Below are 16,317 nucleotides of genomic sequence, written 5' to 3' on the forward strand. Positions count from 1 at the left end.
CTACCAATTTTGTTTGTGACAACTTTTGAATAGGATTATTGCATTACCGTCACCAAAGAGATCATTTTCGATATTTGGATTGAGGGGAAACATAGCCGAGGTCAAATAGTCCGTTGATTACTATCTTATATCTTCGTATATGATGGGTAACATCGATGTCATACACTAAAGGTTAGTTTTAATTGTTGATTTTTTCGATTGTTAATAGCTTATTTTTAATCGGTTTATGAACAAGTATATGATTTATAAATAGATAAATCAATCAAGTTAACAAATTGTAAATTAATTTAAACATTTTAGATATTTTATATTTCTTGTAATTCTAGGAGTTATCTAGAATATTCATTAGGATTTATCTAATGATTAGGATAATGTTGAATCTCTATTATATAAGGAGTTATTGAGATGTGATAACCCTTATGAGCTTTGAGAGAGATTGTGAGATTGCGAGCTTTAGGTTTTGAGCTATTTTCCTAAAGTAATAAAGAGAGTATTTCTTTGTACATTGAGTTCATAATCTTTCTTAAACTCTAGATTTGGTATCAGAGCTTGAGGCTATTGAATCAATCATAAGAGATGGGTGATATCGTTCCCGTAGATAAAACAACGAAATATGTTAGCGGATCCTCTTCAATCCAATGTCCTATACATTGAGTTCATATCTATTATATAAGGAGTTATTGAGATGTGATAACCCTTATGAGCTTTGAGAGAGATTGTGAGATTGAAAGCTTTAGGTTTTGAGCTATTTTCCTAAAGTAATAAAGAGAGTATTTCTTTATACATTGAGTTCATAATCTTTCTTAAACTCTAGATTTGGTATCAGAGCTTGAGGCTATTGAATCAATCATAAGAGATGGGTGATATCGTTCCCGTAGATAAAACAACGAAATAAGTTAGCGGATCCTCTTCAATCCAATGTCCTATGCTAAACGCTATCGACTACACGGTATGGGCCATGAGGATGAAGAGGGCACTAAAGGTTCATAAAGCTTGGAACGTGATAGACAAGGTGACAGAACCGTTTGATGAAGATAAGAGTGATGTTGCTTGTGCTTTGTTGTTTCAATCAATCCCCGAAGCATTAGCGTTACAAATAGGAGAACTGGAGACAACAAGAGAAGTATGGGATACGATCAAATCAAGACATGTGGGGGTAGAGAGAGTCAAGGATGCTAGGTTACAAACCCTCATGGCCGAATTTGACCGATTAACAATGAAGGATTTTGAGAAAATATGACTTTGCTGGCAAGTTATCTGACATCTCAGCAAAATCAGCTGCCTTAGGTGTAATTATTGAAAAATCAAGACTTGCTAAGAAGTTCCTTAAGAGTGTTCCACGACGAAAATACATTCACATAGTAGCTGCACTAGAACAAGTCTTAGATCTTAACACCATAACTTTTGATGACATAGTTGGTCGGCTGAAAGTATATGAAGAACGTTGATATGGTTGAAATTACCTAGAATTACTCTCTCAAATAAGAGATCAATTGCAGTATTTTAGGATCGAATTCACAAATTTCTTTTGTTCAAACAGTGAGTTAAATGTCGATATTAAGCTAGAAGGGTAGTAAGTAAACAAAGCAAGAAAACAGCAGATTGATTGTGTTGTGAAAGATTTAATAAAGAGGTAGAAACATGGTATTCTCAGGAAACTATTGGTTAGTAGATCTAATGAAAACTAGGTTGTTATCGAACCATTCTTAAACTCAAACTCTAATTATCGAATAACTGGTGGGTGTGCCGCGAAACTCCCTATATCTATAGCTAATAATAACCGGAGAAGCCGAGAAACTATCAACCTAAATATGCATTCTTAACGAGTTTAATTGTTCATCTTACCTGATTCTTATTACACACCTATAAACCAGACTCATCAAATAATAGATCCAACTATAGATACCTATGGCGGGAATATCTATTTTCTGGATTCAAGATTTAGTTAATTACTCTAGATCTAGCATTAGGCATAATTAAAGATGAAGAATTCTACAGATAACCTAGCAAAGGGGGCAATCTACTAAACCATATGAATCCCTAATGAGAAACCCTATTCCTAATAAGCAGGTTACTCAGACATATTGGATGAAGCAAACAACATATTTGAGATAAAAAGCATAAACACAGTAAATAGGGAAAGAGAAAGAAGGGATCTCTTCACTGTATATAGATCTGAATGAAACTCTCAAGAATAATGGATGAATAGCTTATGTCTCTCACAATAGGGTTTTGCAAAGAACTAGATAAAAGACTTGATAAAAGAAACTTAGGTCTAAAAACAATATATATGACCCTAAAAACGTCCAGGGACTAATAATGTAAATAGGGAAATCTTCTGGGGCAAACTTGAGCTTCTGTAAACTTGAAAGCGTCTAGGGTTTTTGCTGGGCCGAAACTAGTGTCGATCGACACCAAGAGTGTGTCGATGGACACTTCTCGCTGATTCCTGAACCAAAATCGTCCTTAGCTTCCTTTTCCTTAGCTTTTGCTCCAAAATGTCTCTTTATCTCCATTGTTGTCCCACTGCATAGAATACCTGAAAAGATACTAAAAAGGCTCGAGAAATAACATAAAGACTCAAAATCCTATACCTAAAACATAGATAAAATTGGTGAAAATCGGTTATATCAACTCCCCCAGACTTAGCTTTTGCTTGCCCTTAAGCGAAACACAAAAGCCAAACTCGTGGAAGAGGTTTTGAAAACAAAGGAACTCCCAACATTCACTAGCTTATTGCCATGATCATTCAAGCTAAGTCCATATGCAAACAAGTCTAATCAAATCCTAACCAACATGTACTTCTCTGCAAGCTTACACAACATTCTAGATTCCATACCTAAGTTCCACAACTATACCCACCAGGCTTTCATCGCTGGGTCTCATCAAACAAGCCAACATTCAAGATCCTTCTAGACTCATTCATGTACTCTACCATATTGACCATTCTTTATATATTTTTTCTTTTTCGGTGTTCTTTCTCTCCCCCAGACTTATTCTTTTTAGAGAGTAAACAAAGGAGAACTCGCATACTGGATCGACACCCTCGGCATTTTTCCAACCTTTGTAATTGATCATTCCAAATAATGTATAATAATGGGGTCATAGGAAACATTCCTACCCCTATACACTATCTGAAAGTCGTCTCAATCTCTCATTATATTTATTTATTTATTTATTTTTTATAAGGGGAGAGGAACATATTCTTTTTATCACATTGGTCTCAATATCATGTATGAACAAGGAGTAAAGATCTATGAATACTAACCGTTTGAAGAGGTAAAAGGAAGAGAAGTGAGATTAGCTCCAGCCTTAATGGTTGAGTTGGAAACTAGGATATCCTCAAGTCTGTTGGTTTGCCATCCAGATTTTCCAATAGTCGGATTGACTCGAACCAGCAGCACTCATCAATCAGACAATAAACAAGAGAAATATAGATCATGATTCCTAACTAAACTAAAGAAAACCTTTTTTTTTTTTTGGGAAAGAAAGGAAAGAAATAACCAAATGAGCTGCAAAATAAGAAACAAAAATAAAAGCATCATTAGTAAGAACCTCCACCATACTGAAATGACACTGTCCCTAGTGGCATTCAAATCCAAAGAAAGCGGGAGAAATAAAATAAAAAAAAAATAAAAGAAAGGGAAAAGAAAAATCAAACCAGTGGGTTGCCTGCCACTAAGCGCTTGTTTTGAGTCAATAGCTTGACTTGGCAGAGTTTAGGATGTGGGTGGAGTGGTGGTGGAGGATTGCTGCTGCCTCATCGCCTTCCAAGGCGGTGTGTAAACAGATCTGGTTGGAGCAGTCAGAGCAGCTTCCAAGGCGGTGTATCGATCGACACTCATCTCGTCACCTACAAAGACAACAGGAGAAACAAGCTTTCGAGGAACTCTAGGGTTGTTATCTAGTGAAGTAGTCTTCGAATAATCTAAAGAATTAATCAAAGATAAAACAGGAGAAGAGAGAGAAGAGAACTTATCACATAGGTCCTTAAGTGGTGTGGGTTGAAGAGAATGTGCAGAATCCTCTGTCTGTGAAACCCGAGGGTGTCGATCGACAGGGGTAGTGGTGTCGATCGACATCGTTGCTCTGCAACTGTCATTGGTGAGCTGAACGTGTTGGAGCGTTGTGTGTGGCTCTGTGGTGGGATTTTGATCAGTCTGAGGAGGTGTGTCTTTGCTGGAAGCAATGCAACTGATAGGTTTAATAAGCTCTGAACCATCCATGCCAAACTCCATCTCCGAATCACAAACCTTGAGAGAGATTCTCCCTCTCTTCACATCAAACCTAGCACCAGCTGTAGCTAGAAATGCTCTTCCAAGGATAAGAGGATCCTTGGGTTCCTTCTCATAGTCCATGACCACAAAATCAGCAGGGATAACAGAGTTACCAACCTTAACAGGAACATCTTCAAGGATTCCTTCAGGGATTCGCTTGGAACGATCCGCAAAGAGAAAAGTGATGCGAGTAGGCCTGTAGTGAGTCATTCCTAGTCTCTCAGCAACAAACTTAGGCATGAGGTTGATGCTTGATCCCAGATCACACAAAGAGCGACTGAATCTGCTTGTGGAGATAGAGCAATCAAGAACAAAGCTACCTGGATCAGGAAGCTTCGCAATGGTCTGACCAGGAGTAATGGTGCAGATGTACTCAGCTATGTCTACTCTCTATGCCTTCTCCTTCTTTGCCTTAGGCAGCATGATTGCACTAATGTCTCTGGTAAGCAGCTTAGCTTTATCTGAGCTAATTCCATTGTCAACAACTCGCTTGACATACCTGTTGAGTAAGGCAAAAGATGTCTCAAAAGTATCTTTAGGAAGAATATGGAGGATCTTCTCCATTATGGCTGAGCACTTAGCAGCCTGAATCTCCTGCTTAGAATGACGCCTCCTCGGATAGGGGACAGGAGGAGTGTAAACGGGCTCGGGCTACATAGGTACTTGGACCTCACAAGGTGCAGTCCGGATCCAGTGTCGATCGACACTAGAGGGGTATCGATCGACACCGTCATATTGAGTCGTTTCTGAGAAAAGAGTCCCGTATGGTGTCGATCGACACAGGAGGGTGTCGATCGACACTATCTCTGCAACTGCGAGCTTCAACTCGTCTTTAGTGTCCAATTCCTCCCAAACATCATCTCCTTCTCTGATGAAGATGGCATTGCAGCTCTTCCTTGGGTTAGCATCAGGATTACCATGAAGAAAACCCTCTTGTCGCTTGATAGATTATGCAGTTTGAGCTACCTGTACATCTAGCTTCTTCAAGTGAGAGCTTAGATTGTCGATCTTCCCATTAAGATCTGTGTAGACAGCATCAAACTTGCCATTAAAATCCACAACAAGCTTTGTTTGGCTCTCTAGAATCTGCTCAAGCATCGATTCCATTCTTGTCTCTGTTGAGGGTGGAGGGGGGGGGGGGCTTGGTAAGTTGAATTTCTATAGGTCCTCTGAAAGTTGTTTTGAGGAAAAGTCCTCTGGAAAGCAGGCTTTGGAGTGTAGTTGGAGGAACCCTGGTTCCCTGTAAACCTGTTACCACTGAAGTTGCCCTGTGGCTGCCCAAACTTCCTGTATCCCTGACCATCTATGTAAAAAACTCTTTCCTCTGACTCAGGCTCAATAGTCTCTTCTTCAGCTGCAAAGTGGACATGCTTCTTCCCTGTGAGCAAGTTATGAACTGAATCCAGCTTAGCATTCACCTCTGCCATCTAATTTCCTGAAATAGCTCCAGCAATCTTCTTCCTCTCAAAATCAGCATTCTTGGTGTTGTTGCTGCAAGCAAGGTTCTCTATCAGGGCTGTAGCATCAGCTGGGTAACGTGTGTTGAAGTTACCATTTCTTGCTGCATCTAGAGCCATCTGGTATCTCCAATCAACTCCTCTGAAGAAGGTGCCTAGAAGTTGTACCTCACTGAAACCACGATGTGGGCAATCTCGTTGGTACTCCTTGAAACGAACCCAAGCAGCCTTGAAAGCTTCAGCTGGACCTTGTGTGAAGGTAGACAGCTTGTTTCTCAACTCCTCAGACTTAGCATCATCGTAGAAATTGTTCAAGAAGGCTATCTTGATGCTTCTCTAAGTCTTGAGGGAACCTGCTTTAAGTTGTTTCAGCTAAGAAGCTGCTTCCCCATCAAGTGAATAAGGGAAGAGCTTGCACAGTAGGTAGTCCTTTGAGACTCCATTAGCTTTGATGCTCAGAACAAGGTCCTCAAATCGCTCGATATGATCCATTGGCTGCTCATGAGATAAGCCATGGAAAGGATGCTGGCCAACTAAAGCAAAGTAGCCAGGCTTCAGCTCATAGTCGTTCCTCTAGAATGGTGGGGGTACAATCGCTGATCGATTAGCATAGAACAAGTCTAGCCTGTTGAAATCCCCAAGAGTACGACGTGGTTCCGCAGTTGGAGGAATAGCTGCAGGAATCTGGTGTTGGTGTCGATCGACACCTCTGTTGTGTCGTTCGACACCGATTGCATCCGCGTGCTGCTCCCGATGGTGTCGATCGAGACCCACTTGGTGTCGCTCGACACCGAGCCCTCCTGCATCTCTAGCAGCTAATTGCGCATTAAGGCGCGCCTGATCCTCATTGGCGTCCTCAGGTAGGATGAGTCCATGATCATCCAATCTCTGACCAGCCTCATTGTAGGCTTGCCCATCCTCATCTCTCAAAACTCTTTCTGCATCAGCTCTGATGACTCTGTCAGCCATTGCTAATTTATGAGTTTTTCGGTTGGTGCGTTCAAGTTTTCCCAAGTCTAGAACAGACAAGTTGATAAGCTCCTTCTGTTTTGTGCTCCTTGTTTGCCTAGGCATACACCTGAAACACAGAAAAGAAGAAGACAAGAAACGCGTGAGTAACAAAATAGAAGTAAAAACTAGACGAAATCTCTAAACAAAACTCAATGATGATTCCCAAGAACTCCGGCAACGGCGCCAAATTTGATATGGTTCAAATGACCTAGAACTACTCTCTCAAATAAGAGATCAATTACAGTATTTTAGGATCGAATTCACGGAGTTCTTTTGTTCAAATAGTGAGTTAAATGTCGAGATTAAGCTAGCAGGGTATGAGTGAAATAGTAAGTAAACAAAGCAAGAAAACAGCAGATTGATTGTGTTGTGAAAGATTTAATAAAGAGGTAGGAACAGGGTATTCTCAGGAAACTATTGGTTAGTAGATCTAATAAAAACTAGGTTGTTATCGAACCATTCTTAAACTCAAACTCTAATTATGGAATAGTGGGCGTGCTGCGAAACTCCCTATATCTATAGCTAATAATAACAGGAGAAGTCGAGAAACTATCAACCTAAATATGCATTCTTAACGAGTTCAATTGTTCATCTTAGTAAATAGGCCGATTCTTATTACACATCTATAAACCAGACTCATCAAATAATAGATCCAACTACAGATACCTATGGCGGGAATATCTATTGTCTGGATTCAAGATCTAGTTAATTACTCTAGATCTAGCATTAGGCATAATTAAAGATGAAGAATTCTACAGATAACCTAGCAAAGGGAGCAATCTACTAAACCATATAAATCCCTAATGAGAAACCCTATTCCTAATAATCAGGTTACTCAGACATATTGGATGAAGCAAACAACATATTTGAGATAAAAAGCATAAACATAGTAAATAGAGAAAGGGAAAGAAGGGATCTCTTCACTGTATATAGATCTGAATGAAACTCTCAAGAACAATGGATGAATAGCTTATGTCTCTCACAATAGGGTTTTGCAAAGAACTTGATAAAAGAAACTTAGGTCTAAAAACAATATATATAGACCCTAAAAACGTCCAGGGACTAATAATGTAAATAGGGAAACTTCTGGGGCAAACTTGAGCTTCTGTAAACTCGAAAGCGTCTAGGGTTTTTGCTGGGCCGAAACTGGTGTCGATCGACACCAAGAGTGTGTCGATCGACACTCGTCGCTGATTCCTAAACCAAAATCGTCCTTAGCTTCCTTTTCTTTAGATTTTGCTCCAAAATGTCTCCTTATCTCCATTGTTGTCCCACTGCATAGAATACCTGAAAAGATACTAAAAAGACTCGAGAAATAACATAAAGACTCAAAATCCTATTCCTAAAACATAGATAAAATCGGTGAAAATTGGGTTATATCAAACGTTTCTTTGATGGACATGATCCTCAAGAAGACCAAAGTAAACTTTTGTATTCAAGTATGGATTCTCAAGGAAGTTACTCAAACAATCGAGATCCAGAAAACAATTCCAAAGACAGAGGTCGAGGAGGAAGAGGATATCAAAGAGGGAGAGGACGTGGACGTTCATATGGAGGAAGAGATACGTCAAGAGTAATGTGTTTCCGATGCGACAAGTTAGGTCACTACGCTTCAACATGTCCTGATCGATTGTTAAAGCTACAAGAAACACAAGAACATGATAAAGAAGAGACACTTGAAGCGGATGAGCTCATGATGCATGAGGTGGTATTTTTAAATGAGAAGAATTGTGTACAAAGCATGTATGAAGCAAACACCGGAGAAGAAAACATATGGTATCTAGATAATGGAGCTAGCAACCATATGACAGGGGATATAAGGTATTTTTCAACATTGGATGATTCTATTTTAGGCAAAGTTCGTTTCGGAGATGACTCCCTTATCGGCATAAAAGGAAAATGATCCATTACACTTGTCGACAGAAACGGTGATCAACAAAAAGTATCCAATGTCTATTTCATTCCGGATCTTAAGAGCAACATCATCAGTTTAGGACAAGCTACAGAATCAGGCTGCAACATTATGATGAAAGGAGATCAACTAACGATGCATGATCGTGATGGGAAACTACTTGTCAAAGCGTGTAGATCGAAGAATCGTCTTTACAAAGTAAGAATGGGAATAAAAGGAGCTACACGTTTGCACTTAACAACAATAAGTGAATCAAGTAGATGGCATGCAAGGCTAGGACATGTGAACTTTGATACAATTAAATCGATGATGCAAAAGGAGTTGGTTCAAGGATTCTCACTTGGAAGCATAGAAAAAGAACTTTGCAGCTCATGTTTACTTGGAAAGCAAACAAGACTTGCGTTTCCAAAAGCCACTCTATTTAGAGCTGCCAAGATTCTTCAACTAGTCCATGGTGATCTATGTGGTCCTATAACGCCAAGCACAACTGCAGGAAATAGGTATGTATTTGTGCTCATTGATGATCATTCTAGGTACATGTGGACTATTCTGTTAAAAGAAAAGAGTGAAGCTTTTAACAAGTTTAGAAAGTTCAAGAGTCTCGTGGAACAAGAGTCAGGAGCAAGAATACAAACTTTCAGAACAGATAGAGGAGGAGAGTTCGTTTCACAAGAGTTCAACAATTTCTGTCAAGAATCAGGAATAAAGCGACACCTTACAGCTCCATACACCCCTCAACAGAACGAAGTAGTTGAGAGAAGAAACAGAACCCCATTAGAAATGACAAGAAGTATTATGAAGCACATGCAGATGCCAAATTATTTATGAGGAGAAGGAATCATGCACTCTACGTACTTGTTGAACATGATAGCTACAAGATCTCTACAAGACAAAACTCCATATGAAGCTTTTCAAAAGAAGAAACCAAACATTGAACATCTCAGGATATTCGGTTGTATTGGATATGCGAAGGTGGAAACACCACACTTGAAGAAGCTAGATGATAGATCACGGATTCTAGTTCATCTAGGCATAGAACCGGGCTCTAAGGCATATCGATTGTTTAATCCTGAGAATCAAAAGGTTGTAGTAAGTCGGGATGTCGTATTTGATGAGACAAAGAGTTGGAATTGGAACCATAAAGACGCGGAACACAGTCACAACGGAAACTTCAGTCTCACAATTGGACAGTTTGGAAATCACGAGATTGAAAACGAGGCTGAGATAGAGGAAACAGAACATCATGAAGAACCGAACACGTCGAGAACACTGAAGAAGACAATGACAAAAATGATGAGTTTCAGTTATCATTAGACAACAATTCAACAGGAGTAGAAAACCAAGTTGTGGCTCAACCAGATTTGCGAAGATCAACAAGACAAAGTTTCAAGCGAAAATATCTCGATGATCATGTGCTGCTCGCAGAAGAAGAGGGAGAGAGACTTCTGTTATGTCTGAATCATGAACCCTTTGACTTTAATGAAGCAAAAGAATCCAAAGAGTGGATACAAGCATGTGAAGAAGAGATCCATTCTATCACTAAGAATGATACTTGGAATCTTATGGAACTTCCACTAGGAGTTAAACCAATTGGTTTAAAGTGGGTATTCAAGATTAAACGCAACTCAGACGGAAGCATCAATAAGTATAAGGCTCGACTTGTAGCAAAGGGTTATGTGCAGAAATATGGAGTCGACTTTGAGGAAGTGTTTGCTCCTGTAGCCCGGATTGAAACAATGCGTCTCCTTGTCAACCTTGCAGCGTCGAATGGTTGGGAGATACATCATCTTGATGTTAAGACAGCCTTCCTTCATGGTGAGTTAAAGGAAACTGTTTATGTCACTCAACCGGAGGGATTCAAGGAGAAAGGTCATGAAGATAAAGTCTACAAACTCAACAAAGCGTTGTATGGTTTACGGCAAGCACCAAGGGCATGGAACAATAAGTTGAATCGAGTTCTTAAAAAGCTTAAATTTGAAAAATGTTATTAAGAACCATCGGTTAATCGTAAGGTAATGAGTGAGAATATTACTCTTTTAGTGGCTGTGTATGTAGATGATCTCTTTGTTACGAGAACAAACACCAAGATCATTGATGATTTTAAAAGAGAGATGTCATCCAAGTTTGAGATGAGTGACCTTGGAAAGCTAACCTATTATCTTGGAATTGAGGTATGTCAACATGAAGAAGGAATAACACTAACTCAACACCGGTATGCTAAACGTATCTTAGAAGAAGCTGGAATGTTAGATTGTAACTTGGTTCACACACGAATGGAGTCGGGTTTATAATTAAGCAAATCTGTAGAAGAAAATGATATTGATGCCACGAGATTCAGAAAGAATGTGGGTTGTCTTCGTTATTTGTTACATACAAGACCAGACTTAAACTATTGTGTAGGAATTCTAAGCCGTTATATGCAAAAACCAAAGGAGTCTCACAGAGCTGCTATGAAACAATGTTTAAGGTATGTAAAAGGCACCACTACACTTGGTTTAACATATGGGCGTTTCACTTCTACGATGCCAAAGCTGGTAGGCTACAATGATAGTAGTCATAATGTTGACCGCGATGATGGAAGAAGCACGGCTGGTTACATATTCTATCTTGGAGAAAGCTCAAGTCTGATTTCTTGTTGTTCACAGAAGCAAGACACTGTGGCTATGTCATCTTGTGAAGCAGAATTCATGGCTGGAACAGAAGCAGCAAGACAGGCGATATGGCTTCAAGACTTGCTTTATGAGGTCATTGGTTTACCGTGTGAGACGGCTGTAGTTCGAATCGACAACAAGTCGGCTATTGCTTTAAAGAAAAATCCACTGTTTCATGGGCGCAACAAACACATTCACAGAAGATATCACTTCATAAGAGAGTGTGTTGAGAATGGACACATTGAGGTGGAGTATGTTCCCGGAGACATACAAAAGGCGGACATCTTGACTAAGGCACTTGGAAGAGTTAAGTTTCAAGTGATGAGGAGTCTCATTGGTGTTCAAGATTTGGAGAAGAGTGAGTTCAGGCTTAAGGGGGAGAATGTTGATTAAGCTTGAAGAAGACTTAAGCAATAAGTCATTCATTTATTTAAGATATAAGGAGATCCTTGTAATTCTAGGAGTTATCTAGAATATTCATTAGGAGTTATCTAATGATTAGGATAATGTTGAATCTCTATTATATAAGGAGTTATTGAGATGTGATAACCCTTATGAGCTTTGAGAGAGATTGTGAGATTGAGAGCTTTAGGTTTTGAGCTATTTTCCTAAAGTAATAAAGAGAGTATTTCTTTATATATTGAGTTCATAATCTTTCTTAAACTCTAGAGTTTATTGGATATTTGATGTCCGTATATCCGTTATAATTCGGATAATCGGTCGGAAAATTCAAAACATTCCCAAGATAGTTGTAATATTTCATAAAATATGTTTTACTTAAACTCTGTTCTGCTCAAATTAGACTTTGCATAGTTGTGAAGCATTATTTGCTCAGGCTAGACTAGACTTTTCAGGAAACAAACATGAAAAAAAATGTTAATAACCTCCCTTATGTTTTCCTAGTAATAATATCCCATCTTGTAAGTGGCGTCTTGATACAAACAACAATCTTAAGAAAGTTCATCGTTATACTGATGTCAAGGATAACAAGTGAATGAACATTTAAGAGAATGTCCCTACAATCAATTTATACTTCTATTTGTACTTCTACAATAGATGTTTGGCTTATAGAAAAAATGTTTAATGAATTAAACTTCACTGACGTTCTATTGCTCGACTTCTACGTAGTAGACACGAATACATGATAGCATTTAAAAGTTCTTAAGCAATATCAAACACAGACCGGAAAATAATTATCTTGGGATCAAAGCAATTTTCCAACTTGGTATTTAGTAACAGAAACTTTGAGATAGTTGTAGAAGACATTATCTTAAACATACTTTCACTTGTTATTTTTGATAAATGAACTAATCCCCAAAAATAAATAGATGAGGATTCTTAAATTTGTTGTTTGTATCAAAAGACGTCACATAAAGTTTTATTCACCAGAAACTCGATGAACATACAATAGAAAAATAAATTGTGCGTAGACGTCGAAACGCTGGAAGAAGAGGCAAAAGAAAGAGAAGGTGTAGACTACTCTCAACTAAAGCTAAATGAAGAGCTTATTGCTGGTGGCAGCTGGTGACAGAATGGCAAACCCCAGCCAGTTTGAGGGTTCAATGATGTTGCCACTGTGCCCAAACATGTTCCAGCAGCAACTCAACATCATTGAGTTTAATCAGCAACAACCACTAAACCCAAACACGTTCCATAAACAATGCAACATCAATGAGTTCAATCAGCAGCAACCATTGGATCTAAAGATGTTCCAACAACAATTTAACATCAATCAGTTCAACAAGCAACACCGAAACCAAGATTTTTATGGACAACTCTAAGGAAGTTGACGTGGATTTGGGAATCATATTTATGTAAGGATTGAAGATTTATTCAAGTTGTTTTAGTTTACGTTTAAAAGGTCAGGTTAAGAGAGAAGCAAATCTATCTAATTGTTCTTCTTAGATAGATCCGTGAGAGGGTTCAGACTATTGTGACCTTTTTTTTTTTTTCAAAAATGTTGAGCTTTTCTATTGAGACTTTTTTTTCTATTTTATTCAATTTGTTAAATTTCATTGAAAAATAATATGAAAGTAGTCTTCTGAAATGTTCTTTTTCCGACTAGTTGATGATTGCTTTGGTCAACGTTTCAAAGAATCATAATTTGCTTTAGTTCCTCCTTGAAGAAAAGGTCAACAAAAGGAAGAATTAAAGGAAAATGTGACTCTTTGGAACATTGACCAAAGCAATCATCGAATAGTCGGAAAGAAGGAACATCCGAGAAGACTACTTTCATGTTTTTCTATGAAATTTAACAAATTGGATAAAATATAGATAAATCTCAATAAAAAGGAAAAAGCTTTATTGAAAGAAAAAAATCTGTCACAGTTGTTTCAACCCTTTCACGGTTAAAATCATATATCTATCTAAGCGTAACAGTTAGATAGATTTGTCACTCTCTCAACTTGACCTTTTAAACATAAAACTAAAACAACTTGAATAAATCTTCAATCCTTGAACCAATAGGATTGCCAAATCCACCTCAACATCCTAAGGGTTGTCCATAAAAATCTTGGTTTGGCTGCTCCTGGTTGAACTCAATGATGTTAAGTTGTTGTTGAAGCATGTTTGGGTCCAATGGATGCTGCTAATTGAATTCATTTGATGTTGCATTGTTGATAGAACATGTATGGGTCCAATGGTTGTTGCTGATTGAACTCATTGATGTTGAGTTGTTGCTGGAACATGTTTGGGTCTAATGGTTGCATTATTGAACCCTCGAACTGGCAGGGGTTTGTCATTCCCTCACCAGCTTAATACTGTTTACTTCAGCGATGAGTTCTTCATTTAGCTTCAGTTGAGAGTAGTTTACACTCTGTCGTTCCTTTGCCTCCTTTTCTAGCATTTCGATTTCTGCACACAATTGATTTTTGTATTCCTAGTTCATTAGGTTTCTTGTGTATTTTGTTAGATTTTATTAAATCGTATGTTTCTTTTTCTTCTTCTCTCACTGAAAAAATATTTCAAAATTGAATTAATGTAGCGGACAATGAACTGATGGACGGACTATCATCCTAGACTATGGTTAGATATATATATATATATATATATATATATATATATATATATATATATATATATATATATATAAGGTCTTAAAAACGTGCACATACTTCTTTGAATATAGGCAGAATTTCTAAGGCGAATCTACAAATATGCAAATCTTCAATACTTTAATAAAACGCGAAATCGAATTGTCGTCAAATATTAGTGTCAAGCGTCACCAGGGGTGGTGTTGATCGACAGTTACGCCAATTTTGGTCTCTGGATTGCTTCTGCAACATAAGTCCTCTGTTTTGCTCCTAAATTCTCCATAATCTCCAAATACATCTCAAACGTATAAAACCTGGAAAGTACTAGAAATGACTCTAGAAATAACAAAAAGACTCTAAAACCAGTACCTAAATCATTACTAAAATCGGTAAAAATCGAGGTATATCATCCTGCGAATAAGTTAGCACATTTGAATGGTAATTTTGATCATATGATAGGTTCATCGTTCCCTACATCATCTTTGGCCCAATGATACTTTGAAAACAAAAAAAAATGTTTTGTTAAAACGTATTGATGTAAAAGTGGAAAAGGTCTCAACTCAACAAAATAAAGAGTAGCATTAGTAGTAAAGGATTCATTAACCCCCAGACTTAAATCACACTACCTTTGGTAGGAAAAATAAACATAGGGATGACTCTGTAAGAAAGATAAGTTAAGAACAATGTCACTTTGATTGTGGAGGCAAACCGTATGATGTTTCTACTTGCTTAACAACGACTTAGCTCGGCTTAGTTTGGTCAAATTCCAAGATATAAATCTCTATTCGCATCTTCCTTGAAACAAAAAATAAACTAAAACCATCAATAGTATTAACAAAACATAATAAATAAAAACATACTGATAACATCGTATTTTAGCACACTTTTACTATGTTTTTTTTAGGTTTTCCATGGAAAAATCAGGAGTTAATGGATACTTCAAGGCATATTTCGAGTATTTGAGCTTCAAGGAAGAATAATGAGTTTTTATGCAAAAAGAAGTAGAAGTCGACAAAAATCCGTTTCAAGACAATTTTTGTGCCTCAGATGAAGACGTTCAAAAGTTATGGCCCGAAGAGTGAAGACATGTCCTAGAATCGCGGTTTTGGAAATAATCAATCTAAAACCGCCGACCGAAGAGACTTGAACCCGGGCAAGAAAAAAGGGCAAGAGAAGAAGAAGAGAGAATGGTGCGTGAAATGAGAGGAATGGCCGAGTATTAATAATTCGCGGAAGCCAGAGAAGAGCCCAAGTCTCGAAAATGTGGAGCCGAATCCATTCGGGCAGAGACGACTTGGTGAGCAAGTTTTGTCCCGAGCGATGCAAGCCAACTTCGAACCCACGCCTTAGCCAACTTGGAGCCGAATCCACCCGGGCGAGCCAACTTGGTGAGCAAGTTTCATCCCAAAGCCGACTTAGTGACCAAGTCTCATCCCACTCCATATGTCCGAACCTTGAGCCTATAAATAGGACCTTAACCCCCTTAGTTAAACCTTAGAAGCTTTCGCACCAAAACTCTGCCCAAACCGAGAGAGAAAGAAAGATCGTCTGAACCTTAAAACCACCCAAGAGAGAGAGAGATCGTCCGAACCCTTAACCCGAGAGAGAGAGAGAGAGTCCAAGCTAGAGATCGTCGAGCCTTAGGATAGTCCGAGAGAGTGAGTTCCGGTTTTTGTTTTGCATGTTTGATTTTCCTTCTTGCATGTTCTCGATTCTCCCTTCTCTTAGTTTTGTGGTTGTTGTGGTTGAGTTTGTTGAGGTTGTTAACCGAATAGCTAGGATTGTTGAAACCGAAGCACCTTCCCCTATAGGAGTGGTTGTGATAGAATAGCACCATTCGCTTGAGAGGGATGGTTGCGTTGTCAAGACATTACTCGCTAGTATTCGGGAGACTTTTAGAGAGAAGTTTATGAACATGTGTGTTGAAAACGAACCGCATGTTTCATAGTGTTGATTGGAAGATCGTAGTGTGTGGAG

At 38.4% G+C, this 16,317-nt stretch overlaps 3 pseudogenes across 3 annotated transcripts; 2 read left to right on the plus strand and 1 right to left on the minus strand.

Annotated features, from left to right (window-relative positions):
- Window positions 1-958: 958 nt before the first annotated feature.
- Window positions 959-1,448, plus strand: AT5G34861 (annotated as a pseudogene; the record flags this gene model as incomplete). The annotated part of the gene is made up of 1 exon: window positions 959-1,448.
- Window positions 1,449-3,175: 1,727 nt separating this feature from the next.
- On the minus strand, window positions 3,176-6,808 carry AT5G34862 (annotated as a pseudogene; the record flags this gene model as incomplete). Its single annotated transcript has 1 exon — window positions 3,176-6,808.
- Window positions 6,809-7,660: 852 nt separating this feature from the next.
- Window positions 7,661-11,701, plus strand: AT5G34863 (annotated as a pseudogene; the record flags this gene model as incomplete). The annotated part of the gene is made up of 1 exon: window positions 7,661-11,701.
- Between the last annotated feature and the right edge of the window lie 4,616 nt (window positions 11,702-16,317).

Source organism: Arabidopsis thaliana, chromosome 5 (assembly GCF_000001735.4).
Source record: "Arabidopsis thaliana chromosome 5, partial sequence".
NCBI classification, from domain to species: domain Eukaryota; kingdom Viridiplantae; phylum Streptophyta; class Magnoliopsida; order Brassicales; family Brassicaceae; genus Arabidopsis; species Arabidopsis thaliana.